The sequence below is a fragment of the Fukomys damarensis genome, unplaced genomic scaffold (genome assembly GCF_012274545.1).
Source record: "Fukomys damarensis isolate Sample0158 unplaced genomic scaffold, DMR_v1.0_HiC HiC_scaffold_12, whole genome shotgun sequence".
Classification (NCBI taxonomy): domain Eukaryota; kingdom Metazoa; phylum Chordata; class Mammalia; order Rodentia; family Bathyergidae; genus Fukomys; species Fukomys damarensis.
The window spans coordinates 38,243,206-38,271,009 of record NW_022900924.1 but is presented as its reverse complement, the minus strand read 5'-3'; the positions used below and the strand labels follow the sequence as shown (position 1 = coordinate 38,271,009).

Below are 27,804 nucleotides of genomic sequence, written 5' to 3'. Positions count from 1 at the left end.
GAAAAAAAAAAAAAAAAAAAAAAAGAATGATGGCTTTGCATTTAAAATACAACTTCCATTTGGAATCTGATGTCTTGCTGATTCCATAACTTTCCAGCAGCACTGGGTTTGAGAAGTGACCTCACTTCTCTGGGTTTAAAGGGCACATCTTTAAAAGGAAGCCACCGGAGTAGGCTAGAGGGAACATCCTAATTTGAGTAGACCATAAATTTCTGGGATTCCTGTCTGCCCCAAAAAGGTTTCCCTGTTTTGTTTTGTTTTGATTTTGCTTTCTGCCGATTTATTACTTAAAAAGTGAGCTTGGATATAACTAGTACTGGATTTTTCTTTCATCTGTGGAGATTTTAGAGAAGGCAGAGAGCTCTTTCCTCAGATGTTCAAAACATGTTCAGAGACTTGATAAGTTATACTAATAAACTAGAATGAACTAAAATGCTGCTTTTAATCTCAAACCTTGGTCCAACCCCAGTGCATTTCTCCTTCTTAATTATAAATCTTCTGTAAATGGGGAGAGGAGGGGGGGTGAAGGGAGGGTGGGGACAAGGGGAAAAAATGAGAACCAAGACCTGTCATGTAGAGGTACAAGATCCCAGTAATGAATGTAACTGTACTGTAAACCTAAAATGTACCAATAAACTCAATTAAAGGAAAATAGAAACCGTTAATTATAGATCTTCTGCACTCTCCTTCAATTTCTATGAAAACATCAGAAGCACTGGCCCTTTCTATTCTGAACCATTTTTATTAGTAGCCTTTGAATTCTGTATTGTTACTATGAAGCTTACGAGGTCCCAAAATAATACATTTAGGCAGGGACAAGGGGAAAAATGAGAACCCAGACCTGTCATGTAAAGGTACAAGATACCAATAATGAATGTAACTGTACTGTATACCTAAAATGTACCAATAAACTCAATTTAAAAAAACCAAAAAAACAAAATAATACCTCTCCCAAAATAATTGTGTTATACCATCTTTTCACAAAGTTTGCTGAGGGATAAGGGGGGGCAAGCAAGGGGGGTGCTAAATCTATGTACTCTGGCTTAAATGCCCAATGTTAAGCCCACAACAAACCATAGTGTAGTCTTTTTCTTAGATCTAAACAAACAGGAGAGCAAAAGAGAATTTATTTTCTCCATCAACAGGACTTTCTGACCTTGGATGTTTTTCACAAGCACTTATCAGGCTTGTAAAATATGAAAATGTCTGAGTTAAGCTTAGTCAAGGCACTTTATTTGTAACACGAGACTTTTACTCAGTAAGAAGAAAAATGGTCAATATCTTTATTTTGCTGTGGAAGAGGATCCTTCTTTTCCCAAAATTTAATTTCCGGGGCTGAAAGGAGAGATGTATCCTCTCCACTTCCACTGACCCTTAAACCACGTACTGTCCAGAATTACAATTTCATAATCTCTAGAAAGAGCCACTGGCCCGAGCTGCCACCTGTGCCTGCAAGCTCTCCGCACACACACGTTTCCACGGTGGCTGTTGGGATTTGCGCGTATACAGACCCCATCTTCCCCAGGGTGCTTGACTGTGGCTGATACTCGCACCTGCTTTGGGAGTAAATCTGTTTCAATTCTCCACGACACCTTAGAGTTTCTCACTTTCATGGATGTATTCTGAATTTCCACAGTTCTTCTGAGGGAATGTGCTAAGTCTAGGTAGGAGATTTTGCCAACCTTTCCAAAATCGAAAAGAAATCATGAAGTTTTTTATCAAGGAGATGTAATTCCACTTTCAAGCTTATGCGAATAAGACTAGTGAAGACACTTTGTTTGTTGGTTTTTAAATATTCTACCTTTGAGTACATTAATTGTGATTCTCTGTATTTAGGTATTCATTTTCCTTTTTGCTGACAAAAATGTAAAGAATTTTGCAATTAGATATATTTAAGCAAATAATTTTCCCAAAACTTCTGTGCAATATAAAATATTATAACTTTATAATTTAGAAATAATGCAATAAGTTAACTTTCTTTTAATATTTGAAACTATTTGTTTTCACTATCATAAGAATTCTCTAAAGATACAAGATGCCAATGATGAATGTAACTGTACTGTATACCTAAAATGTACCAATAAATTCAAAGAGAGAAAAAAGAAAAAAAAAGAAAATTAGACAAAAAAGTCACAGGAATAATCAGACAGCAAAGAGAAAAAGAAAAGCAAAATTCCTGAAGTTCTAATACAGCTGTTTTCCTTGCTGAATCCCTATAGAAGTCCCCATCTGTTCGAAGAAACAAACTGTTTTCTCTTCTTTGGCACAAAAAAAAAAAAAAAAAAAAAAAGAATTGTCTCGAAAAGCATGGGAAACTTTATTCTAAATCATCTAGGCCATAAACAAAATGAAATAAAGAATTTTTCAGAATCATATAAATTCAGTAATATTAGTCAAATTTCAATAAGGTAGGCAGCTTGTACTTTAAAATTTGCTTAAGGGTTTGTGATAGACAGCTACACACAGCAGCATCTGAGACCCTTCACAGTCAGCTGGATAATCCTCATTGTCATTAGTTCCCATTGTAAACTTTGCTGTTTACTCCATATGGCATGAGCTAGGTATATGCATTCCACCTCAATACCTTTATCCATATCTGCAATTCCCTCTTCTCTCTTTCTGTGCTTGGTAATAATCTACCCTTTCATAATTTAAGTGCAGGTCACACTGTTTGGTACCTCCACCACATGCATGTAGGTAGAAATTAGCATACTTTTTTCAGTAAGCAGCCTTACATGTTTGGTAGTTTTTAAAGTTTGAGTAAATTTTATTCTTTTCTACCATGCACATTATCTTGGACCTTATCTTGCGCATTATTATTCTGCTATTTTTTCTCTTTTCTGATCTGTTGACATAGGATTTATATACTTAGATGTTCCACTGTTGAGTGCATGTTACAAGTGTTAAGTTTTTGATGAATCAACCCTTTCATATAATCATTCTGTCTCTTTTTACAGTTTTTTAGAATCTATTTTATCTGATACTAGTATTAGATACTTCTCTTGTTCTCTTTCTATATAAATTCAGGTTTGTCTAGCCTGTATCCAGGGGTTGAATACACTTGCATTATAAAAAAAAAAATGAAAGAAGTTTTGTGTCTTGTATGTAATAATTATGCTATATATTCTGTATGAAGCCCAAGATAATTCCTCTTCACTCAATGTAGCCAGGCCAGCCAGATGTGTCCAACTTGTGAGACAGGGCTTGGACACACCTCGGCTAGGTAAAAAGTTACAACTACCATTTTGTTCATTGCTTTTTGTTTCTAAACTCTTTGCTTCCTGGTCTGGGGATTTGGCTCAGTGGTTCCGCTGCCTGGCTTGCAAGCACAAGGGCTGGAGTGAGGTTCCCCCAGTACCACAAAAACAAAAACACAACAAACAAACTCTTCGCTTCCTCTCTTGTTCTTCATTGGTGGTTTGATGATTTTTCCCCCCAGTTCCAGGGATCAAACTCAGAACCTTGCACTTGCCCAGCAGATACAGCATCACTAAGCTACATCTGCAGCCCCAAGCTTTGATTATATCTTTATAGTAGCATGCTTTGATTTTTGTCTTTTGTATATCTACCATAGGTATTTAACCTTGTGCCTAGATGGACTTACATAAAACATTTTATTACAGTCTCTATTTTGCTGATAATAACTTTGATTGCATATAAAAACTCTACGTTTTATTCCTCCTCCCACATTTTAGATCCTTAATGTCACAACTTAGTTTTTTTTGTATTATGTATTCATTAACAAATTATTTTTCATAGGGTTTTTTTGTACCAGAAATCAAACTCAGGTCCTTGCACTTGCAAATCAAGCAGCAGAACCACTAAGCTAAATCCCCGGCCCTTGCTTTTTAATCTTTATATTTCACTAAAAGTAATCTAGATAGCTGCATTTCAGTATTCTGAATTTGAATATATATACATTTACTAGTCAGTTTTAACTATCATATATTCTCATGTTATTAATTAGCATTCTTGCTTTCCAGCTTAAGAACTCCTATAAGGGAGATCTAGTGATAATAATCTTGCTTAGATATTTTTTCATTGAGTTTACTGGTACTTTTTAAATATACAGTACAGTTACATTTATCATTCGGATCTTGTACCTTTACATGACAGATCTCGGTTCTCATCTTTTCCCCTTGTCCCTGCCCTCCCTTCACCCCTCCACCCTTACTTATTTACAAAGACTTTGTTTCCAGTTTTTCCTTTTCTCATATTTTTTTTCTTTTCCCTTTTACCCTTTCCACTTCCCCTACACCTTTGGCCCTTTTCTTCCCATTTCACATTGTCAGTTATACAATTTGAATCTTATTTAAACTTTTAGTTTTTCATACTAGAGAAACTATTCAGTATTTACATATGTGTGTTTTATTTATTTCACTAAAGAGTGTGGCCTCAGTATGCATCCATTTTCCTATGAATGACTCTAGTTTCTGGTGCTTTGCAACAGAGTAGTACTCCATTTTATAGAAAAACTACATCTTCTTTAGCCAGTCTCCAACTGATGGGCAACTGGGCTGTTTCCAAGTTTTAGCTACAACATACTGTGCCTCTACAAACATGGGTGTGCATATATCACTGTGGTATGATTCTTTTAATTCTTTTGGGAAGATACCCAGCAGAGGGATAGCTGGGTCAAATGGAACCTCTAGTTGCGGTTCTTTGTTTATCTCCATATTGATTTCCACAGTGGTTGCACCAGTCTGCACTCCCACCAACAATGGAGAAGGGTTCCTTTCTCTCCACAGCCCTGCCAACATTTGCTATTGCTTGATTTCTTGATAGCAAGCATTCTTTCTGGGGTGAGGTGGAATCTCAGTGTTGTTTTCATCTGCATCTCTCAAACTACCAGTGATGTTGAACATTTTCTCATGTATTTATTTGATGGTTTTACTGCTTTGCCTGAGAAATGTCTCTTCATTTCAGATGCTCATTTTTGAACTATTTCTTTATATTGGGGGGGGCTGGTTGTTTTGAGTTCTTTATATATTCTACATAATAGTCCTTTGTCTGAGGAGCAGCTGGTAAAAATTTTTTCCCACATTGTAGGTTGTCTCTTAGTTCTGTTGATGGTTTCTTTTGCAGTGCAGAAGCTTTTTAATAAGATGAGATCCCAGTTGTTGATTCTTTCTGATAGTTCCATGCTATTGAGAATTTGTTCATAAAATCTTTTCCTATGCCAATGTCTTCAAGAGTTCTGACTAATTTATCTTGCAGCAAGTTTAGTGTTTCTGTTTTAATATTTAGATCTTTTATCCACTTGAACTTTAGTTCAGTGTGTGGCAAAAGATAAGGGTCTAGTTTTAATCTTTGGCAGATTGAAATCCATTTTTTCCAACACCATTTACTAAAAAGTCTATCTTTCCTCCACTGAGGATGGTTGGCTCCTTTGTCAAAGATGAGGTAGCTGAGTACATCTGGAGTTGTTTCTGTATCTTCTAATCTATTCCACTAATCCTCAGATCTTTTTCTTTGCCAGTACCATGCTGTTTTTATCACAGTGTCTTTGTAGTAGTTTGTAGCATAGTTTGGGGATTGTGATACCCCCTGTCTTGTCTCTGTTGCCTAGAACTGCTTTTGTTATTCTAGGTCTCTTCTGGTTCCTAATGATTTTTTGGATTATTTTCTGTAGTTCTGTGAAATATACTGGGTTGGAATTTCAAGAGGGATTGCATTGAATCTGTATAGCAGTTTTGGTAGTATGGCCATTTTCACTATGTTGATTCTACCCAGGAGCAGGGGATATCTTTCCATTTTCATATATCTTCTTTACTTTCTTTTTTCAGAGTACTGTAGTTTTCACTGTAGAGATCTTTTGCTTCTTTCATTAGATTGTTTCCTAGATACTTCATTTTTTTTGGATACTATTGTGAAAGGAATTGTTTCCCTAATTTCTCTCTCAGTGAGTCTGTCATTTGCATACAAGAAGGTTATTGTTTTTTAATGTTGACCTTGTATCAGGCTACTCTACCGAAAGTGTCAATTAAGTCTAGAAGCCTTTTGACCAAGTTTTTTGGGTCATCCATGTAGAGTATCATATCATCAGCAAGTAGTGAAAGTTTTTCTTCATTTCTGATTTTTATTGTTTCAATTTCTTTCTCTTGTCTAATTGCTATGGCTAATGTTTCCAGAACTGTATTGAACAGGAGTGGTAACAGTGAGCATCCTTGTTTTTTCATTTTTTAGTCATTTAACATGATGTTGGCTGTTGGTTTTCCATAGATAGCCTTTATCAAGTTGAGATAAAGACAATCTATTCCAGTTTTCTGCAGGCTTTTTATCCTGAAAAGGTGTTGAATTTTGTCAAATAGCTTTTCTGCATCTATTGAGATGATCATATGATTTTTGTCCTTGACTCTGTTAATATAGTGTATTACATTTATTGATTTATGTATGTTGAACCATCCTTGCATCCTGGAATAAATCTGACTTAGTCAGGTTGTATGATCTTCTTGATGACCCTTTCTACTCTGTTTGCCAGTATTGTTTGAGGATTTTTGCATCTATGTTCATTAAGGAGATTGGCCTGTAGTTTTCTTTTTTGGTTGGGTCTTTCCCTGGTTTGGGAATCAAAGTAACACTTGCTTCTAGGAATAAATTTGGAAGTATTACTTCCCTTTCAATTTCATTGAAAAGTTTAAAGAGTAGTGGCAGTAGTTCTTCTCTAAATGTCTTGTATAATTCAGTAGTGAATCCATCAGGACCTGGGATTTTCTTCATTGGTAAGCTTTTAATTACATTTTCAATTTCACTGATTGTAATTGGGGTGTTTAGAATTTTTTTATCTTCTTCATTCAACTTTGGTAATTCATGAGTATCAAGAAATCTGTCCATTTCTTCTGTGTTTTCAAATTTATTATAGTACAGATTCTCGAAGTAGGTATTGATGATCCTCTGGATTTCTGCTGGATCTGTTGTGATTTCACCTTTTTCTTCCTAATTACATTGATCTGACCTTTTCTTTCCTGTTTTTGACCAGGTTGGCTAATGGTTTACCAATTTTGCTTAGATTTTCTTTATCTAGGAAAGTCTTCATCTCTCCTTTTTTCTCTAAGAGAACTTTCCAAAAAAGTGTTCTTTGCTGGAAGTTTTTCTTTTCTTTCACCACTTCAAATATATTAGTCCACTCTCTCATAATCTGCAAGATTTCTGCTTGGAAAACTGATGATGGTCTAATGAGTTTTCTTTGTAAGTGACTGGTTTCTCTCCTTTGCTGCTTTCAGAATTCTGTCTTTGATTTTTCAGACCTTGATATATGTCTCGGGGAAGTTCTCTTTGGGCTGAATCTGTTTTGGTATTTTGAAGCTTTTGTACTTGAATGAGTTAGGAAACTTCTCCCCTGGACTCAGACTCCTGCAAAGTTACTCTCTATCGTGGGTACCTGTCAAAATCAGTGTACTGTGGAGAAAAGATGGGAGAAGTACCCTAATCCACTATGCTGCTAATACCACTTCTTTCTTATTTTATTAGTGCTTGTTAATATTCCATGATCATGGGGTGTATTTAAGAAGCCAGCACATCATTTAACATATATATTAATCAATTTCAATCCCTTTCTCCCTTTCTCACTTTCTTCCCTTCTCTCCTTGGTCCCTTTTGTCTCTTCAAAAGTCTACTTAATTTTTATTTGTTAATCCATGTTTTTTACATATACCATATAAGAGAAAACATGCCATATTTAAGTTTCAGAGTCTGGCTAATTTCATTCAACATTGCAGTTTTCTAGTTCCATCGATTTTCCTGAAAATGACACGATGTCACTCTTCCTTGTGGATGAGTATTGTATATGAGGGGTGATCGAAGTATATGATGAATGCTTAAATTACAAAAAATGTTTCTATAAGAGACACATTGTCTTGGGGTACTGGGGATTGAACACGGGTCCTTAAGAGACACATTATTAACCTCCCTTAAAATACTTGCCCTCTCTTAAAACATACTTATTTCCTTGTTATTACCATTTTCTGAAGCAGTTCTGGAAGTCCTCTTTCATGTCTTAATTTACATAATTTTCATGTTTCAATTCCCTTTCCTACTGTTTGTTTTATTTTTTATTTTCTTTGTGGGCCATTTTAATATATTAAAGTCAATAGACACACCTTTAGGGGAAACATGCTTCATATAAGTCTCTCCAATGAGACTATGGATTAAGATATGTTAAATACACGGGCCAGTGTAACAATCCATTTTATGAAAACTGACAAATACAATGAAGTGGTTGAATGACTACAAATATGTGACACTGTGGTGCTGCAGCTGTCTAGATTTGCTTTACTACCTTTGCATATATTCTGATTGCATAGCAAATAACGGGCACATATTCGTAGAGATATTAAGGGCAAGGCTAATCCTTGAGCTGACTGATTTATCGCTATTTCATACTGTTTTGATTTCTGTTGTGTAACATAATGTGTTATTTGATAATTATAAGGAACAATTTTCACTTAACTTTGATCATATGGAAGGTCAAGTCTCTAGACATTATAGATTCTATGGACAAAGAAGAAAAACAGTATCATATCTTGCTACAGAAAGTAATAATAGTTTCTTGAGTACTTGCACAAATTAGGCTCTGTTTTATGACCCTAAATGACTAAATGCATTATTTAATGCTTATGAAAAGCCTGAAAAGTGGGTGCTATTGTTGTACAAGAAAGTTAAGTAATGTTTCTAAAGCCACCCACAAGTAAATTAATGTGGCAAAATTTGACCACATACAGTCATCTCCAGAGTTTGTGGATCTAGCTAGCACATTAAACTACTTTTTAAATATTAACCTAGAGTTATAACATTTCTGAAATTTCTGCTTTTGGTATTTAAAATAGATATAATAATACAAGTGCATACATCTATTCCATAATGCAGTTTGAAAGAAATACTTTTGTCTCACTGTGACAATGGGGAAATAGTAAAACTCTCAAGCTTAGAATATTTTTCTCTTGATAGTAAAATCAGCTCTAAAATCTAACCCTGCTTGAACCAATGAAAAATTATACAGAAGATGCTAGCAGGGTGCATTGGTCTGATTTTATAAAAAGACTTAATAGAAATGAAAATATTATTTTACAGTATATGGCCAACTTTTCTCCCTTTGTTCAGAGTAAGGGACATATCCTAAAGGAGTGCATTCACTGAGAGCATGGCTTAAATATCATAGATCTAAACTAAAATAGGAAAGAGAAATCTGGATTTAAAAAGTGGCAGTTAACCTGAAAATACTGGTCTCTAAGATGTATGCTTTAATCATTTCTGAGAAGGATATTTAAAATGAGGAACATTTATTAGTGAATTATTTTTAGCTTTGAAGTGATCCTTAATGGCTTTCAGCAAAGTCCTGGTTTAACCTTGGGATATATTTCATTATCACATCTATGGACAGGGCTCTTTCAGAGAGCAGATTAGAACTATAATTTTCAAAGGATGTACTCTATTTAATTAGATCAATCTCTTATATATGGTTAACTTCAAATTTCGATGATTGAAGTTTTAGCACTAAGAATAATGCTAAGGGTACACAATCCAAGTTTAATAGTACCCAAAACTTGTAAGTTCTTTTCCAAGTATATGTAAAGACATTACCTAAGATTTTTATTCTTGACAATATCCTTGAAATCCAGACAGGCAGTAGGTCTTATTCTCCATATTTCACAGAAAGATCTGAGTTAGAACAAAATGAAATGACTTGTTTAAGATCAGACTGAGGCTCATGCTGATATCCTACACAGAGATTTTTTTCTTTAAACTCTATTTCTTCAAAGGACAAATAAAGAGATAAATGGGGAAATACTTTGTGTTGCTCTTTTTCAATAATTTAACAATGACTTATTTATATGTGTACCTACTTGTTTACTTATGTTTCTCTGCTTTAAAACTTAAGGATATTATCAAAACAATAATGTTTCTCCTATGGTGTTCTAATAAAATTATTAAATACTAAGTGCCTTGGCTTTTCTGAAGGAAATCCTTTGCCATTATCTACTTTAATCATGATGGCAAATCCTGATGTTGAATATAAGTTCTTTAAAAATAGCTAGGATTGATCTAGTGAAAATGGATAAAGGATTTCTTATTTCTTCGATGACTTAATTTATTTCATATCTTAATTTAGAATGCATATAATAATCTGTTGTGATTATGAGGCACCTGAACAGAAGTTGCCAACACCACTCCAGGATTTTTAAGCAGAAAGAGATTCAACACAAGAAATTCGGTGGTTTAAAAAAATATATTAGAAGCACTGTACAATACAAAGCTCACATATCAGGGGAGCTACCACCCCTACCCACCACCACCCCTGCTGAGAGGGAGAGCACATTCAAGAGTGTTTCTGCAGAACCCAGAAGCATGGATCCACTGCAGTTATTGCTTTCCCTCCGGTGGGAAGCTACGAAAAGATCCCTGGAATGCTCTTAGAGAGGAGCGTGCTACCTTTAAATCCTGCTGTCCAGTAGCACTCAATCAAAAATGGACAGAAAGATACACTTTGTCTCACTTCTACATTCAGGGCTTGTGTGCTCCTCTTTTGTGACACAATCAAGTTTTCAAACATAACCCTGGCAACATTGAAGTGTGGGAAATTTTTAAGCTTTGCAACTTTTGCAATGCAGAGAAGCACAGCAAGAAGAGACAGGAAAGAGAACAAATCAGATGCTGTATAATATCCATCAAATGTGAATAAAATGTAGCTTTTAATTACTTTTAATCAATTGGGAGGCAATAAACCACAATTTTATGTAGATATAAACAACAAAGATCCTGTAAATACTGTCCACTAAATCATAAAGCAGTATTAAAGTATCTTCCATTGTACAGTGTAGCCAATTTCAGAGACAATAACGTGGGAAAAGACATGAATGCTGCAAACAACAAAATATAGTACACATGTCATGAATGTTTAAAGGTATGCCCTTTTTATGATGTTGTACACCAATATACAGAACAGTTTTCTGTTTTTAGAGAAACATAAATGTTCAAATAACTTCAACACTTCATCTTCAATTGACATGCCAATGTGTAAGAGAAAAGAGCAAAAGAATAAGTGAATGATGAAAGATGAAAGAAGTATTTTTAATTTACCAATATGCAAATAATTCACCAAATTAAATAAAGTGTTTAAAACTATTTACATCTTCATAGGTCACAGAGATTTCATTGCAAATTTTTCTATTAAGAAGTTCTGTGTGTATTGAGAAATGGAAAAAGACAGGTGAGATTTTAGGTGAGATTAAGATACATTAAATCAAGCTGTTCAGGGTGATTGTACTCCACCAACCTCAATATACTACAGTTTCTACACTGAGTATGCCAGAACTTCTACAGGAGGCAGAAAACAGTAAAGAGCCATGAATATGTGCAAAATTATAACATCAGTTTTAAGCTGAATGAAAGCCTCAAGACAACCAAGACCTTAGGCTAAGACTCAATCTAGGTGTGTAAGGCAAGGTCTGCCTATGGGATAAAGCAAGTTGTAAGAGAAGAAACAAGAAGTCAGCAGTGTTTGGGAGTGGGCTGACTAGAGCATGGGTGGACACTTGAGTTTCTATTGTGTTCCAGGCACAATTTCAGGTGTTATTAGCAGAAGTGGCGATCAGAGTTCCTAAGATCAGAAAAGCAATACAGTGATACCTCAGTTGTTAAGCTCAATTCATTTCACATTCACATTTAAACAACAAAAACCTCAAGAACTGAATATATTTTCCCATAAGAAGTAATGGGAAGCCAAATAATTGGTTCTGAGGTCCAAAAATTACACTTATAAATTTATCTTTCTTCTAGAACTTTAACAAATTTTGTAATGATTTCTTTCCTTTATCATGACTCTCACAATTTTTCCTTAGCTTTACTTCTGGTATCATTAACTTTCTTTGGAACCACAGTTACAATATTTTATGCAAATAAAGCACCAGAAAGTGTAATGATGAATGTTTTCACTCACTAACACAAGCACTGTGTGTTGGCTGGGCAAGAGTGGCAGTTAGGGTCATGTACACAGGGAGACACCATGCATGACTCACTCTTGGCCCATACAGTTTTTTCCAAGTGAGATTTTCAGTTCAACTATGGAGCAAAGTAGAAAACACCGAGCAGAGTTTTTCAAACTTTGCTGCTCGAGTAGTGAAAGTTTGAGCGTGGAGCTGTTGGACGACTGAGATATCACTGTATTCAGTGATCTTAAACCAAAGAAGATGCTGACACAATTATTTCAATGGAGACTCCATTAGCCCACTTTTGTCTTAAAGTAGCAATGAGTTTGCCGACCTGAAATCAGAACTTAAAGGGCTGCCCTCTGAGTTGCTGAGAGGTCTGGACATGCTCTGTTATCACCAGCAAGCCCAGCAAGTGTTTTTTTAATACCAATAATCTCTTCCTGGGTACCAGGGCCAAAATGTCTAGAAAAGTAAAGTTGGCCTGCAATATTTATGGTTCATAATACATTTTTTCTGTCAGCTCAAAGATTGCAGATGCCATTTGCCAACAACTTGCTTATTTGATTTATAGAGTAATTAATTGTATGTAAGATAAGCAGTGCACTGCAGACTGGCAGTTAAAATTAATTGATCCTTGCAGCAAAGAAGCCTTTATGAAATTGTAAACGTAAGTTTAGAGACAACAAAATCAGTGTCTCTCAAATTGCTTGATATCTGTTCTTTAGGTATGAAATCAGAGCCCATTATTGTCATTTAGTGCCTTGTAATTTACAAAGTAACTTTTGACGTATGTTATTTTGTTGGGTCTTCACAACACCCCTAGAATGAACATAAAAAAGACATTGTCATCTGTGCTGAAGACTGAAGAAAAAATCCTGACCAGTTAAATGGCTTGCCCAAAGCTGCACAGTAGGCATCACAGCTGAAAGAAATCCAAGTACAATGAATCTCAGATCAGCTCTAGATAATGACACATGTTGTAGGGTGTTAAGAAGAGTACTGTTTTGAAGTACGTGAAATGAAATTCTGACTTTTGCGTTTGTGGTATATTAGTCAGCTTTCCTGTCACTGAACCAAACTATCTAAACCCCACAACTTGACCGAAAAGGGTTTTACTTGGCTCATAACTTCAGTGAATTTAGTCCATTATTGGCTTACTCCAAGCAGAAACATCATGGCAGAAAGGCATAACAGAGCAAAGTTGCTTAGTACATGGTAGCCCAGAAACAGAGCAGAAAAACAGCATCAGAGAGGAAGGAAGAAGGGACCAGAAATAATACTGACTGAAGGTCATGCCTCAAGGTCACAAGCAGTCACACCCAAAAGCATGCTCCACCAATTTCCCTGTGCAGCTTTCAAGCCAATCCAGTTGACACAATGGAGCTTGACTGTCACATCCCATCTTTTGCCAACTTGATACTGAAGCACAACTCCTTAAATCATACTTAATCCCCAAATAAACATAAGACTATGATTCCAGCTAACATGAAACAGCTGCCTTACATACACAACAGAAATGCAACAATCCCTTCCTCAAATTATCCACAGTTCCAAGTTCTGAGTCTTAAGACAAACCCTTAGCTGAGAAATTCTACCAAAACCAAAAACAAGTTACATAATACCAAGATACATTGGCTCAGGGTAAACATTTGCTTTTCAAAAAGGGAGGAATAAGAAGGTAGAAAATGAATTAGACCAAACCTAGCAAGGAAAGCATTAAATCCTGGGGATCCATGCCTGAAATCCAGGGCATATGGTGTCGAAATGTGATTTCAGGCTTGCTAGTTGCAAACCACATAGAACTCTTTCTTGGGCTGGTGCCACTATGTTCTGCAGTCTCCTCAGCCAATATTCTGTGCTCCTTGGATCTCCAATTTCCAGTGCTCTCTACTGCACCTTTAGCTTCATTCCACAGTATATGCACCACCCTCTCAACAATTTCTTGCCTGGTTTTCCAAGCCTTCCTAAGTAGAAATCTCGTTGACTCCCCTATTCTTGCATTTGCATGCCACTAAAATGAACTTCACATAGATAACACCAATATCTACTGTCAACAGGAGAAGTAGCCAAGTCCCACTTGGACTGTGACTGCTGTGGCCATTGAGTATCTGGATGGCTAAGAATGTTGAAATGAATCTCAGGGAGCCAATTCCCTAAAGACTCCTTTCTTAAGAAAGAGGCTGTGGAATTCTCTTCTCAAATGAAAAAAGTTATATATTTATATGCTTGATTCTGTGATGGATTCAGTCTTTCTGTTTCTTGAGATGCCCTTAAAGAATGTTTCTAGTCCTGGTAAAAATTACTTTGATTCTTTTTAATGGTATTTATACCTTCAGCAATCACACCTCTTTTGGCCCAAGTTTTACATGTTTTCTTCTGGGCCAAAATTGAAGTTTTTCAAAATTTGCTGCTTTTGCCCAATTCTCATTATAAATGTGTCTAAAATCACCCAATGGTAAACATGCCATACCCTAAATATTGGGCTGCCTTGAAATTTCTTTTGCCAAATTAATTACTCTATCACCCTTAATCTCAATATCTTACAAAGTCTCAGGATATAGATACTCTGTAGACAAATTTTCTGCCAGAGCATAACAAACATGGCCTTTAGTCCACCTGTCAATGGATCTCTGTTCTCTAACTGAAACCTCTTAGCCTGGCTATTACTGCCCACAGTCCTATCAGCATTCTGGTATTCTGAACTCTGACAAGAATCGTTTATCAAGCTTAGTTCATAACATTCTAGAGCTTCTCTAGCACTCATGTCCAAACCTTTCTAAACTCCTCCAATACATCAGTTCCAAAGGCTTCTAAATCATGTGGTCAATTACAATCACAGCAAAGACTCAACTTCTGTAGCATCGATTTTCAGTAGCAGTCAATTTTTCCATCATGAAGATGCAATGCCTGACATTCACATTTAAAGAAGAGGAAGCTTAATTTAAAGAATAGGAAGCTTATAGTTTCTGAGGATTCTGGCAGAGTCAAATGACTCCAAGGGAGAAACATCACGTTGGAAGAGTATAGCAGGGAAAAGATGTTTATTTTATGGGGGCCCAGAAGCAGAGCAGGGGAAAAGTGCCAGAGAGGAAAGAGAAGAAGACCAGAAATAGTAAATAAGGTCACACCTTCATGACCCATCCCACTCAAACTGCTACTCCAATCTCTCAAACCAATTAAGTTGATATAATCAAGCTTAACTATCACAACTGTTCTATCTATACAAACCAATCTCTCAGACTCCAGAAGGATCTATTTCTTCCCATGTTATTATAGTTTGGGTCTAGATGTATGCCCAAAACCTCATGTGGTCATAGGTGGGGCTTTTTCAAAGGTGGCCAAATCTAGAGTGTGTGATGCTGAGATTAAGGGTATATGTTTACTAAATCAGTCCATTGACTGGTTTGGCACCACCTTAATTCTTTCTGTCCCTAATATAAGGGACAGAAAGAAACTTTTCTTATAACCTGTTTGCTTTGCTACCTTCTGCCCACTGTGAACCATTTCTCTTCTGCAGTGCCTGTCTGCTATGCCATTCTGTCTTGGAGCCAGCCAATGATGAACTGAAATCTCTACAAACTGTGAACTAAATATACCTTTCCTCCCTTAACTTGTGGGTGTTGGGTATTTTGGCCCAGGAACAAGCAAAGTAAATAAGACACATGTATAAAAGGGTGAAATACAATTTCACTATAAGTTTCTCATAATGATTAAATTAAATAAAGAATGAGAAAGCTTCTTTCTTGGTGCAGGAACACAAGAGTTTCCTAAAACTTAGCCTGCAGCTGTCTCTCATCGCTTGGTCTCCCTTTCCAGCCCTATGCATTGGTGTTTTTTTCCACTACCCACAGCCGCTGGGCTCAGCTGAGTGCTCAGTTGACCAAAGTCTCTTCATAATCTAACCCATGCCAAGGGAAGATCAGTCTACCTTAAAGTATGTCCTTTTTGATTCATCAAAACAATACTTTGGAAATAACCCAAATGTAGCCACTCCAAAAAGTGATTATGCTTCAAATGAAACAATATTTGAGCTAGGCTAACACCTTTTTATGACAAGTAATCTTGTCTAGATATAGCCCACATGCATGAGGCATAAAATTTTAAACATCTAACTGGTAGATATTTTCATGTTTGGCTTCAAGGTACTTAGACTCTAAAGGGAAAGATATAAATATTATCATGCATGAATCTTTAGATAACGTTTGCTTACTTGAATATGAGAGAACCGTCTCTCCAACTGTCAGTCTTAACTCACTGATAAGAATTACTTTTATTTCCTTACAAATGTAGCAAATATTATAATACCTTGTGCTCAAACTACTAACATGGATTTTCTAACTAATTAATGGAAGACTTGACTAATTGAATAGCAACAATTGCTTTTTCTCAAGTTACTGGGCCTGTAGTTCTTATTGTAGCTATCTTTCCTAGCTGGAGTACTTCGTATTTAAATCTTCCTGAGGGGGTGTGTCTGAGTGTGTGTGTGTGTGTGTGTGTGTGTGTGTGTGTGTTCACTCACACGCCTGTGCATGTGCACATCTTGGAGAATGGGAAGAGAGAATGGTGAGCACAGTGAAGAATATTTACTATAAAAACAAAACACGCAGTGCAGTTCACGAAATGGGTTGAGTAGCCTCTGACTTATTACTCTCTCTGAGAACATTTTCATCACCATCAATAATACTTCTGGGAACACAGTATCTGAGTGTGAAATTTCTTCTCTAAGCTATGGAATGTGACAGCAGACTAAACTACAGAAAAATTTTCCAAAACATCCCTAAGGTGACTTCAGATCATAGGGTCAATAGGCTAGTCCATTTTTTATTTGATTCATAATCATCAATTTCTCAGATCATCTGTCTTCAGAGTGTGGTTTGTGCTGGGCAATTTAATCAAAAAAGTAACAACTAAAATGAACCAATCAGTATAGTCTCACTGCTGAACTGCTGTGTATGTGAAAATGAACAAAGTCACCTAAACAGTTGATGTGTTTTTGATCTTGTGCCCTATATAAATATGCTGAATATCTTCCTCCTAGATGCCTCTAGGAAGTGTTTTGTTTCAAACAGTAAAAGTAAGAGATAATTTTAAAAAGAGGAATGGGTGGAAGAGTAACTTCTGAGTTACTTCTAAGTAATTTAGAGTGGTTCTTATTTTAACAAACACATAATCGATGCCTTCCTAGTTAACGGTTGTTTCCTAGAGAATATTGATAGAAAGACAAAAACATGTGAGAAATGATCCTCGTGGAGTGCCCTGTCTAGGGCATGTGATAATAAGGCATGGGGCTAACTTAAGGTTAGAAAAATCACAAAAGATTAAGGACGCAGAAAGAAAGGAACAGGAAAGCGCCTCTGAAGAGGCGACAGTGTGCTGAGACTGAAAGACTGAGTAGGAAGTAGCCTGGGAGCAAAGAGTTAGGAAACATCTGGGAGAGGCCGTCATAGCCAACGCAGCATCATAGTTTAGGGATAGGACATTGACCACATAACTATGTGCTGGTACAAGGGCTGCAGAAGGGAGAATGGTAGGAGCCTAAGTCCAGCCAGATCTCTCTGAACCTTGGGTGGCTAAGGAAAGGCCTTCAGAAAGATTTCACCAGAGGACATGATCCAGTTTACTTTGTGTGATACAAAACTGGCTGCAGAACGGAGGCTGGGTTTGGAGGGTAAAGTGGTCGGCAGGGTTGTGTTCAGAGGCTGCCGCAGTGACCGGCAGGACTTGGATCAAGGCAGAGAGAATAGAGCTGGGATGAGGGAGTGCAGTTCAAAGAGTACACATAGGCCAATATGCTGGTGAGTTGAAAGAGATCATCTTTTGAGTTCTGTCTTGATGGAGGGTGAACACTCATTTTCCCCTGTATCACTAGGGACATTTATTATATTTTTAAAGTAAATTTAGCACTTGGCTTTTTGTGTTTCTCAGTTTTGAGTTTCTGTGTGTGTGTGTGTGTGTGTGTGTGTGTGTATGCGTGTGTGTGTGTGTACGGCATGTATGCTGGGAATCAAACCCAGGGCCTTGCACTTGCCAGGCATGCACTGTATGTGTTACTGTTTTTATCACAGTGAAGTCACTAACACTCTAGAAAGGAGAATCTTTGACTTTAGGATAGCTTCCCTATGAAAGCCCACTAAGCTCTTTCACTATTTACTAAGGAAAATATTAGAAGTGGTATTTTACCTCACTAATATTACACATTATAGACACCCAACTTTTATTAGGGCTGTTATTAAAAGAGACAAAAACCAGAGTGGCAGTATTTGCTGTCCTGAGGCATCTTCTAGACAACCTCCGCCACTCAACCTGTAAAATGTTTTCCCAATGTTACAGGAGATGTAGTAACCGAGTCGCAGGCCCACAAAAAGAAGAATAAAGTATTCTGTCCAACATTAAACATGCATTTACTATCTTACTCTTAAGAGTTGCTCCTTGGATTCATCTCAAAAATGTGTCACAAAAGACAGATTGCATTTCCGGCTTAGGCTTATTTCCCCAGATGTCTCTAAATGCTCACATGTACATAGTTTTGCTATGCATGGAACAGAAGCTGTTTGGGATCTTTTTGCTATGTCCAAATTGCTTTTTATTCCACATTCTAACACATAAAGCTAGAACACATTTTTTCTTAAATATATAATCATATCCTACTGCTTCATTTTCTCTGTAGAAAATTTTATGGCATAGCAAGGGATTATAATTATTTGCTACAGAGAAATGTTAATGGCTTTTTTCTTCCTCAATAAAGACTATTTTTATCAAAAGGATGTTGCATATTTTTCCCAATTCAGAATAAACATGGCTTTGAACTGCTTATCCTTTAAGCTGAGCAAAAGTCTCATCTACATCTCTGTGTGTGTGTGTGTGTGTGTGTGTGTGCGCACGCACATGCATACACATTTTCAGGGCTAGGGAGGTGATAGCTCCTACAAAGAAAAGAAAAATTATATAGAATTTAGAGCTTACAATTATAGGAATAAAGGTCTTTCAGTTATTAGGTAGATTATTCTTGTGCCTCCTTCTCAAGATTCCATTTTAATATTTAAATTATGAAATAATATATCTTCAGCCCTTTTCCTTCATGATATTTCACTAAAGCTCATCTCAAATATCAGTGGCACACCTACAGTGTCCAATTCATAGTGCTAGAAGTTAAGGGACAGTTAAAGAAGAGACTCCCCATTTTCTCAAGGCCCATATAGTCCCAAACAACAAAGCATAGATATTTACAAAGTAAGCCAGGTGGAGAATCAGAAACAAAACAACAGCTCAGTGAAAAGATCACTCAAAGGAGTGAGGGAATTATGTTCATTTGCAGTGATTTTGGAATGTCTCATGAAGGAGGTGATTTTAAATTGACGGCGAGGATATTCTAAAGAATGAGAATATAAACATTTCATCAGAAAGAAGTAAAAGGACAGAGCAAAGGTGACCTGTAAAGTGTCCCGAGTGTCCTGCAAAGATCCCCAGGTCAGTGCTATTGGTAGGTAAGAGAACCTGCAGGAGGTAGGGCCTGGTGAGCAGTTTTACAGTGTGAGCAGTGTTTTCTGCCTCATGCTCCCAACATTACCATCTAGCACCCACACTGGGGCCAAAAGCAGTATTTCTGCCAAATCTTGGACTGGAATCTTTAGAACTGTGAGCTAAATAAAACTTCTCCTCTTCTAAATTAATTATCTCATGTTCCCTCATAGTAATGAGAAGCTGAGTAATACACACAGTGACTAGTAAAAGATCACTGCACAGCAGTGTGCACCAATCAGGTGCATCTGTCTGAAACATCTTGTAGAGGTCTTGGTCAGACTAAAGGTCCCCAAATCAGAAGGACATATTTAAGTTAGTAAAAGAACCACCGAATGAGAAAACTACTATCAAAACTGTGCTTCGGAACATTTTATCTGGCAGCTATGTACCTGAAGAAATTGGAGATAAAATGGAAGGTATTTATTTGAAGACACTGGATAAATTTTGAAATAAGAAAATGAAAAGGCTATAACCTTTGTAAAAGAGAGACACTGAGTAGGACCAGGGGAAAAAACTAGCTAAGATTCGAAAAGAAAGTAAATACACATTCATTCTCTCTGTCCCATGGTTATTGTTTCATTTTATAGTGATTGGCAAAACCATTTCTTTATGTGTGGAAATATGATGGTCCTGTGAGTGATGGCCCACTGTGGAATGCTTTAGGTAGGTATAGCTGAATTAATTGATGCCAGCGAATTTCCTGAAAGGGCCAGATCACTCATTAGAACTCAGTGTCTACTACTAAAGGACAAAATACTTAATAAATTGAGGTTTTTTTAAATTTGGGGAACCATAATGAAATAAGATGGGGCTCTGGAATGTTAACAAGCAGAAAACCAATGAGAATTAGGAGTCTAAAGGATTTATTCTCTTGCCGGGCATTATAGGTCCATTAAAAAAAATGATACATGGGGCCTTGGGGATCAAAGTGTTACTCAGAGGTTATATGTTGATGAGACAGACAAAGTGATTCAAAATAGGAACTCTGGTGCTGGGTAGCCCGGGTAATTTATTCGCTAGGTACATACTGAATATCAACAGGGCACTGTGCTGGGCACTGAGAACAAAGGGATGATGTCTGCTACGACCCACACAGAGCACACCACTGAGTGTGAGGACCATGAGGTAACTGCAGGGGAAGGTGGGAAGAGCCTACCTAGCATGACCGAAGTTGGTTGAGTGCTACAACACTCAAACAAAAATGGAGACACTAGCCTGGAAGCATGTGTATATTTTTAGAAGAAGGCTCTTTTATAGACACTTCTATTTATCAAACTTTTGGATGAGGACTTTTCATTTTGTGTTGTTAAAAAAGGCCTTACCCGACAGAATGTTGGAGTTAGGAGTGAGGAAAAACTGACAGGACTTGCATGATGAAGAAGGAACCTTTCAAGAAGGAAGAGTCTTGAGCCTGAACATGCCACTGGAGGTGAGAAAAGATATCACAGTGCCTGTGTCTTTCCTCTCCATCTGCTCTGAAAACAAGCCCTCCAACTTGGGTCCTCTTCTGTCTCTTTTTATGTTCCCGGTCCCATACACATATTAGGTAGCTGATGAAAGAAAGGAAAACAATGAATAGTTTTAGGTGAAGTTTCCACACAGTCAGAATTTAATGCAAAAGGTGACCATTAGACCTGAAGTGCTCACTCCCATCTTTGTTGAAATTCCCTTATCCTTTAATTAAATACCTCTTTCCTTAACCCCAAATCTTGTCCTTTCTTGTGGTGAGTTCTAGAGACAATCCACATTGCCTGAGTCTTGAGCCTTTAACTGTCTCATTGTTTTCATTTATAAATGTAAATTAGAATTCCTGAACCTTAACTTTTTTCTCATGGTGTATTTTATAGGTGTATTTCTTTAAGGGGTCCGTGATTCCTTGTAAGAATTGCAGCACACAGAATTTTAGCCCAAGAAAATTGTATTTTGACGGCTGGGGATTTAGCTCAGTGGCCGCCAGCCTCGCAAGCACAAGGACCTGAGTTTGATCCCTGGTACCAAAAAAAGAAAAAAGAAAATCATATTTTGTTTTCCTCTACTTCTATCTTACCTCCCATTGAACCATATCAGATATAATACTCCACAGCAGAGGTCCTCAACCATGGCTGCACATTGGAATTTGGGGACTTTCAAAAAAATTCAGATGCATAGACCATAACCAACAAATTCAGTGTCTCTGAAGCTGAGACCTAGGGGCCCTCATTGTTAATGTTCTTCACATAACGCCAGCCTGCACTAAGGGTTTGGAAGCAATGGTCAACAGCAACACTTCATTACTTCTCAATCCCTCAACTTTTGCCAGTGCTATTTTTGGAACCAAATGTCTTTTTTGTATTTTTCCAACTCAAACAAAACCGAACCTGTTCAGCCATCAAAGTCCAAGTCAGATGCACCTGACTATGTGAGGTCCTCTTCTCTTTCCACTGAGCTTCTTGCCTCCACCCCCACTCATTTGCCTTCCACGCGACTTGACCTTGTCCTTAACACATGGGACATTGAGCTCTGAACTCTAGATAGTGTGAGTCATGGCTTTTTCCCAAGTGGATTTTAGGCTTCTTAAAAATATATATTTGCAAGTATTCATTTGCATAGCATGGAGATTCAATTAAATATTTTGAAGTCAAAGTAAAAATTTTAAAAATAAATTGTATTAGTAAATCTATACCACTCCTATATATATAGTGTGGGTGATGACTTATGCCTTTTACTAAAAATAAGTTCTGCACAAAAGCCATAAAACCATTTTTTATTTTTAAAAATGTAGGATGTGATTTGCCATTCCTGGCAACAACTGCTGCTCATCAGTGATAACTTCGAAGTCAGTGACAGCATAATTCAACAGACATGGTGATTCTCAAACTATGCATGATGCCATATGGCCTTCAGTATGGCACTACTTCCTGCTTGCACAACACACTCTATGATTTGTTTTGTAAAACTTGACTTAGATTAAATAAGCACTTGCCAAACCATCTAAAGTCTTCACAAAATAACATCCATAGGCTACATAAAAGAGAGACAGACAGATAGACAGAGACAAGTGTGTGTGTGTGTGTGTATGAGTGTGTGTGTGTGTGTGTGAGAGAGAGAGAGAGAGAAAGAGAGAGAGAGAGAGAGGGATGCACAAAACCAAACCCTTTGGAAAGGACAACTTGGGCATGAACAAGACAATCTTTCTTATCTTCAAGGTGACCTTGTCTTTCTTTTCTGCTCCTATTTAAACTATAGGTTTAATTATCGTGGTGTGACTGACTTCCTTCAATAGGAAATTCAGAGCTACCTGAAAGTAAATACTACATTCTATTTTTTATATGTAGCATCTATATATCACCGTTCTTATCACTCATCAAGAGCCTAGGAACATTTCTTAGATTAACTGAACAAAGGAAGAATCATGAAGGGAGAAAGTAAAGTATCAGTCTGAATAGCTGTTTGAATCCAAATGTTCCCCTTTACTGCCACATGTACAGCTACTGGAACAGGTTCCTGGTTAACACACAGATAAAAACTATTCAATACACAAATGAAAATCAACCAAATATTATTTGAGTAGGTCATATTTATTGTGCTAAACTTAAGATATAAATTTCACAACTGCTCAAAAATCTTAAGAAGTTCCAGTTAACTTCTAAGGTGAGAATTAGGATATGTCAGGTATTCACCTTTAGAGAAAAAACACCTCAACAATTAAGATAGATAATATTTAAGCTGATAATTTTTAAAATGAAAATTAATGCAAAAAACTTATAATGAAAGAAATGTTGTAATTATAAATAAAGGCAGGTCCCTTGTGGGATGGTTTCTGAAAATGCTGCCTGACCATGATTAAATTATGAGTATTTTGGCCATTAATACTAATATACTAGCTTTACTGGATTAAGAAACAGCTAGCAAATTAGTACAGCAGGTTCCCATGTGGGTCACAGAGGCGTAGTCTTGGGCAGTCTGCACGGCTCCTCATACTTTCATGCCTGGCACTACACCTCTTCTCTGCTTCCCAGTGGCCAGGAAATTTGCAGCTTTGATCCTCTGCATCCTTCTGCCATGATTTCAGTACCAACTGATTGCTGGCCAGATCCTCCCGATTGTGGACTTCCCTCCCTTAATTGTAAGTATTGGGTACTGAGTCCAGAGATGGGAAAGCTGACTGATACAAGCAGTACTAAATCAGCTATAATACAAACGTTATACCATAATGGTATTAATAAATGCCCAGAGCACAATAAGAATAGTCCACAGATCTTGATAAACAGCCATGAACATACATAGACTTCTTTATAAAAAGAAATACTTTAACACAACAAAAGGCTGTTCTGGATTATTTTCCATGAGAAACAGCACACAAGTTTTTATGCTTAGATTTTAATTAGTGGTTACAATATCTGATATGTAAACAAAGAAATTGATTACCCAAACTACAGTGGTCTAAGAGCGTATTTGTTGTAAAACATGTGTTTTCATTCAACTATTCACTCTTATTTTTATTTCTTGAGTGAGTAGACTCTACTAAGCCCTGAGATTTGTATTTTGGCCAGCCCTGGAAGGGTTTCCCTGTGAAGAAACTAATACTAAGAAAGACACAAGACAGTGAGTTGGGATTACCACAGAGATGGGAGCAAATCTTTAGAGAAAGGATGTAGGGATACACGGGAAAAGAAAAGAAAAACTCATGTCAGGGTGCTGTAATTAGTTATCTTACACCTTTTAATCTACATTTCTTTTCTTTCTTAAGAATTAGTTGTTGCAAAATAAATGAATAAATGAACGAACTAGTTATTGTGCAATGCCTTGAAATTCAAATAATTCCAATGGAGCACTTCTATTTCAAAAAAAGTTCATTAAAGAAATGTTAAGGGATATGTATAAAGATTTCTATCTGTGAAAATCCATCATAGTATTTTTATAATAAAATAAAAAGGAATAAACCAAGTGGTCCAATAATATGGCAGTGTTGAGATATATAAAGTTGTCTAGTGGAAGACTTCACTGCTAAGAAACCAGCAATGACATAAAATGCTGTGCATACCTACTCTCATCCCTGGACTCCTCTACTGGGAGCAAGTTGGACATGAAGAATCTCAGGCCTCTCAGTCAAACCAGCTGAATTAGAACCTGCATTTTAACACTCACTAGTTCTTAAAGAACAGAAGTGCAGTTTAAAAGGTGTATGCCAATTAATAGTATACCCTTACCTGAAGTTTCTTGTTTCCTCATTCTTTCTCTAGAATGCACAGTACCCTGTAAGAAGCTCTGGTGTATGCTGTATTTTAAGCAAAAGTACGAATATTATAACTTCATTCTTTGCCTCCCAAAGTATGACTAAATAAACAGAATAAAAGAGTGGACGGGTATAATGAATGCAGTGGCCATGTAGCTCTACTTTTTTATTTTCTCTTTGTCTTCATATTTTTTTAAATGTGTATCAGCAAATGTGCGGTTAAAAAAAATGTAAGTTTTATGTGTATTTTTTTCTTTTAAATTTATTGTTTACTTAAATAGTTTTTATATAAAATAAAAACTCAGGTCAATTTGACACTTGTAAAATTAAAATCATGATTTCACATAATAGGTTCTATGACCATATATTTAGTGCACTTGTGATTAAAATATTTTTTCACCTTGTTTTCACAAGAATATTTGCCTCTTCCTATTCCTGTATCTTGTTCTTCTGCTTATTAAAGGAGCAAGTATTTGTGATACAGAGCAAGTATCCCAAATCTGCAGTTTATACACTTCCTGAAATAGTTCTTTGTTTGTTCAGAACTTTATCCCCTTCCCTGATACCATCCTAAGACTGCTAAGATACACAAAAATTTAATTTTTTTATTTTGCATAGTTTAAGATTGAAGGAGGGACCTTCACACTGAAATATATCCTCAAAATTTTTCATGTTTCATGTTGCGGCAAGGTTTCACTAATGTCTAAGTCGTCCAGACTAGGCTAGAACTTGTGATTCTTCTGGCTCAGCCTTCTAGAGTGCTGGATTTGCAGGAATAGTTGCTTTACTCATTCATTTTGTTTGGGGTTTTGAAAAGCCTCTTTTGGAAAGACAGATATAATTAGCATACAAGCTGTGATTAGTAAGAACTACTGTGCTGGGATTTTTTAAAAAATCCCAACCCCTTCCATAGAAGACTGTGAGATCTGGGCACACACAGGTGTTGGGTTTCTGGTCAGGGACTAAGGAAGAAAAGGAACTACCCCTAGAGAATTGCTCAGGTCGGACCTGGTCATTATTTACACACTGCAGAAGTCTGAACACAGCAAGGTAGAAGACACCAGAAATATAAAAATAAGAGTCACCTCCAATGTTTGTGTACAGCAGCCTCAGCACATCAAAAGGCATTTAAGGAATACAAAGAAAATCTCCCTCCAATACAAACCATTTTGCTAATGAATCAGTGTACATGTCCTCAGAGAAGGCACACAGTAATTGTGCTTTCTTCAGTTCATTCCATGGATCATACAGAACAAGTATAGCAACAAGGCTTGTCCATGTAGTATCCTGATTAGAGAAAACCTCTCCTGGTGGACATCTGCACTCTTCTGTAACAGAGACTTTAAGCAACAGCAGTGGGAGATAAAGGAGGGCAACAGCCTACTTTTCAGAGAAGTCATACGTAGAGCAGACGATAAGCATTTTGAAAATATACTAGAAGAAATTAAGAGGCAGAGGAAGTCATATTTATGGAAGATTTAAAGGCAAGCTTTTTCATCTATCGTGTCTATTAATCTTCATAACAGTGAGCTTCTTACAGTGCATGTGAGCTGGCTAAGATTCTGTGAGATTCATAACTTCTCCCAAGGGGTCAATGAACCATAGACCTCTCAGCATTTACTCCGTCTCTTTGATATAGTGGACAGCCAACATATATTTACATGTTTACAACTCTGAATAGCACATAAGGCTGCTAGTGTCCAAGCTAATCATCTACTTAATTGCCATTGAATTGGAGTTGGGACAAAGAAAGTTTTTGCAAGACTCCACCAAGCAGAAAGCACAGCTTCAGAGAACCCAGGCTCCCAGAGGAAACGGGGACTCAGCATGAGACATTACATGTGAAATCATCACATGCATGCATCTTCCTATCTCCACCTTCTCCTAACACGGATATTTTAAATGGAAACATATGGCTAGCACAAAACAAATGCGAGTCGTTCCTCGCTGTATGCTGGGTGGTCATTTGTCTGAGTTTAAAAAGTGCAAAACAAAAAAAGAGCAAATTGGAGGAAAACAAAAACCAAAAGACAAGAAAGAATTTTCGCAGCAATGTGTAAGGCTCTGCTTCAAACCTAGGCCTATATTAGGGGGATTTATATGCTCAGTAACATGTTCTGGGACTCAAAAAACAAAGTTTGCAAAAGTAAAATATAAATTTAATCTTACTGAAGAGGGCTTTCCATAGAAAACTGGTTATTTCTATTCCCCAAACACTCATTTCTATTATGTGTCAGCTGACATTAGGCACACAAAAATTCAACATAATTAAGATGCATCCCTCTTCCAAAAATATTATGCTTTTCCCCTAATAAAATGACTTACATTTTTCTTTTCCAGTTTTATTTTTCTAAATTTGTAAAGTTCTAGTTAACTCATTTAAACCTGCTACCTCACTCAACATTTCCTCTCATTGACCCACATTTCTAATAAAATACATTGCTTCTTTTCATTTCCTTGTCAAATACAACTATTTACTTTGCAACTATGAGCTACAAGTCCAATTTTGTAAAAATATAGACACACAGCTTACATGTTCCTTCAATACCCACAGAACACCTGATAGCCTATGTATTTTTAAAATATATATACTTAAAAGCAAAGCTAGATTTCTTTAAAACATACTAAACTACAGTGTAGTGTCCATTTATCCAAGTACTTTTATTGAGGTAAAACTTACAAAGGTTATATAATTTGATGATTTGAAAGATGCATTTACTTGTGTAAATGCCACACTCTTCAGAGATAAAACCTTTTCATCATCTCTACTACTCCATTCCAACCAATCTCTCCCCTCACAGTCATATCTTCCAGAGGCAACCACTTCAGTGCTGTTTATCACTATATATTATCTTTACCTCTTCTAAAACTTCATATAAACGGACTCATACATTATGGACTTTTTGTATCTTGTTTTCCTCAGCATTGTCAGAGACTGATACATGGTGTTTCCTGTGACAATAGCTATTTTATATGGTTGAATATTCCATTATATGGATATACCTTTATTTGTTTAGCCATTCTTCTGTTGGTAGATATGTGAGTTATTTGTTATTGTGAGCTATTATGTTTTGGGGGATTATTTTTTCTTTTCTCTCCTTTTTTTTTTTTTTTTTTTTTTTTTTTTTTTGGTTTCAAATT

General features: G+C 36.6%; 1 long non-coding RNA gene across 2 annotated transcripts in view; it reads right to left on the bottom strand.

The window, feature by feature from the left end:
* Nucleotides 1-27,804, bottom strand: part of LOC104867881 — a 587,910-nt gene that overhangs the window by 23,727 nt on the left and 536,379 nt on the right. For both annotated transcript variants that reach the window (XR_781883.3, XR_781884.3), the window contains one exon: nt 20,771-20,998. This is a non-coding gene — a long non-coding RNA (uncharacterized LOC104867881). The remainder of the gene's footprint in view (nt 1-20,770; nt 20,999-27,804) is intronic.